The sequence below is a fragment of the Bombina bombina genome, chromosome 8 (genome assembly GCF_027579735.1).
Source record: "Bombina bombina isolate aBomBom1 chromosome 8, aBomBom1.pri, whole genome shotgun sequence".
Classification (NCBI taxonomy): Eukaryota; Metazoa; Chordata; class Amphibia; order Anura; family Bombinatoridae; genus Bombina; species Bombina bombina.
The window spans coordinates 276,769,782-276,772,839 of NC_069506.1; the positions used below are offsets into that span (position 1 = coordinate 276,769,782).

Sequence of the window (3,058 nt, forward strand, 5' to 3'; positions counted from 1 at the left end):
ATCCCTTAAGGGGGTAATGAGAGTAGCGTGTGACCTGTATCCCATAAGTGGTAATGAGAGTTGCGTGTGACCTGTATCCCATAAGGGGTAATGAGAGAAGCGTGTGACCTGTATCCCTATATCCATTAAGGGGGTAATGAGAGAAGCGTGTGACCTGCATCCCATTAGGGGTAATGAGAGAAGCGTGTGACCTGTATCCCATAAGGGGTAATAAGAGAAGCGTGTGACCTGTATACCATAAGGGGTAATGAGAGAAGCGTGTGACCTGTATCCCATAGGGGTAATAAGAGAAGGGTATGACCTGTATCCCTTAAGGGGTAATGAGAGAAGCGTGTGACCTGTATCCCATAAGGGGTAATGAGAGAAGCATGTGACCTGTATCCCATATGGGGTAATGAGGGAAGCATATCACCTGTATCCCATAAGGGGGTAATGAGAGAAGCTTGTGACCTGTATCCCATAAGGGATAATGAGAGAAGCGTGTGACCTGTATCCCATAAGGGGGTAATGAGAGAAGCGTGTGACCTGTATCCCATAAGGGGTAATGAGAGAAGCATGTGACCTGTATCCCATAAGGGGTAATGAGAGTAGCGTGTGACCTGTATCCCATAAGTGGTAATGAGAGTTGCGTGTGACCTGTATCCCATAAGGGGTAATGAGAGAAGCGTGTGACCTGTATCCCTATATCCATTAAGGGTGTAATGAGAGAAGCGTGTGACCTGTATCCCATAAGGAGTAATGAGAGAAGCGTGTGACCTGTATCCCATAAGGGGTAATCAGAGAAGCGTGTGACCTGTATCCCATAGGGGTAAAAAGAGAAGGGTATGACCTGTATACCTTAAGGGGGTAATGAGAGAAGAGTGTGACCTGTATCCCATAAGGGGGTAATGAGAGAAGCATGTGACCTGTATCCCATAAGGGGGTAATGAGAGAAGCGTTTGACCTGTATCCCATAAGGGGTAATGAGAGAAGCATGTGACCTGTATCCCATAAGGGGTAATGAGAGAAGCGTGTGACCTGTATCCCATAGGGGTAATAAGAGAAGGGTATGACCTGTATACCTTAAGGGGGTAATGAGAGAAGCGTGTGACCTGTATCCCATAAGGGGGTAATGAGAGAAGCATGTGACCTGTATCCCATAAGGGGGTAATGAGAGAAGCGTTTGACCTGTATCCCATAAGGGGTAATGAGAGAAGCATGTTACCTGTATCCCATAAGGGGTAATAAGAGAAGCGTGTGACCTGTATCCCTTAAGGGGGTAATGAGAGAAGCGTGTGACCTGTATCCCATAAGGGGTAATGAGAGAAGCATGTGACCTGTATCCCATAAGGGGTAATAAGAGAAGCGTGTGACCTGTATCCCTTAAGGGGGTAATGAGAGAAGCGTGTGACCTGTATCCCATAAGGGGTAATGAGAGAAGCATGTGACCTGTATCCCATATGGGGTAATGAGAGAAGCGTGTGACCTGTATCCCATATGGGGTAATGAGAGTAGCGTGTGACCTGTATCCCATAAGTGGTAATGAGAGTTGCGTGTGACCTGTATCCCATAAGGGGTAATGAGAGAAGCGTGTGACCTGTATCCCTATATCCATTAAGGGGGTAATGAGAGAAGCGTGTGACCTGCATCCCATTAGGGGTAATGAGAGAAGCGTGTGACCTGTATCCCATAAGGGGTAATCAGAGAAGCGTGTGACCTGTATCCCATAGGGGTAAAAAGAGAAGGGTATGACCTGTATACCTTAAGGGGGTAATGAGAGAAGAGTGTGACCTGTATCCCATAAGGGGGTAATGAGAGAAGCATGTGACCTGTATCCCATAAGGGGGTAATGAGAGAAGCGTTTGACCTGTATCCCATAAGGGGTAATGAGAGAAGCATGTGACCTGTATCCCAAAGGGGGAATGAGAGAAGCGTGTGACCTGTATCCCATAGGGGTAATAAGAGAAGGGTATGACCTGTATACCTTAAGGGGGTAATGAGAGAAGCGTGTGACCTGTATCCCATAAGGGGGTAATGAGAGAAGCATGTGACCTGTATCCCATAAGGGGGTAATGAGAGAAGCGTTTGACCTGTATCCCATAAGGGGTAATGAGAGAAGCATGTTACCTGTATCCCATAAGGGGTAATAAGAGAAGCGTGTGACCTGTATCCCTTAAGGGGGTAATGAGAGAAGCGTGTGACCTGTATCCCATAAGGGGTAATGAGAGAAGCATGTGACCTGTATCCCATAAGGGGTAATAAGAGAAGCGTGTGACCTGTATCCCTTAAGGGGGTAATGAGAGAAGCGTGTGACCTGTATCCCATAAGGGGTAATGAGAGAAGCATGTGACCTGTATCCCATATGGGGTAATGAGAGAAGCGTGTGACCTGTATCCCATATGGGGTAATGAGAGAAGCGTGTGACCTGTATCCCTTAAGGGGGTAATGAGAGTAGCGTGTGACCTGTATCCCATAAGTGGTAATGAGAGTTGCGTGTGACCTGTATCCCATAAGGGGTAATGAGAGAAGCGTGTGACCTGTATCCCTATATCCATTAAGGGGGTAATGAGAGAAGCGTGTGACCTGCATCCCATTAGGGGTAATGAGAGAAGCGTGTGACCTGTATCCCATAAGGGGTAATAAGAGAAGCGTGTGACCTGTATACAATAAGGGGTAATGAGAGAAGCGTGTGACCTGTATTCCATAGGGGTAATAAGAGAAGGGTATGACCTGTATCCCTTAAGGGGTAATGAGAGAAGCGTGTGACCTGTATCCCATAAGGGGTAATGAGAGAAGCATGTGACCTGTATCCCATATGGGGTAATGAGGGAAGCATATCACCTGTATCCCATAAGGGGGTAATGAGAGAAGCGTGTGACCTGTATCCCATAAGGGATAATGAGAGAAGCGTGTGACCTGTATCCCATAAGGGGGTAATGAGAGAAGCGTGTGACCTGTATCCCATAAGGGGTAATGAGAGAAGCATGTGACCTGTATCCCATAAGGGGTAATAAGAGAAGTGTGTGACCTGTATCCCTTAAGGGGGTAATGAGAGAAGCATGTGACCTGTATTCCATAT

General features: G+C 46.9%; 1 protein-coding gene across 1 annotated transcript in view; it reads right to left on the minus strand.

Annotated features, from left to right (window-relative positions):
* SIK3 (SIK family kinase 3) overlaps positions 1-3,058 on the minus strand; it is a 772,688-nt gene that overhangs the window by 218,616 nt on the left and 551,014 nt on the right. The window lies entirely within an intron of this gene.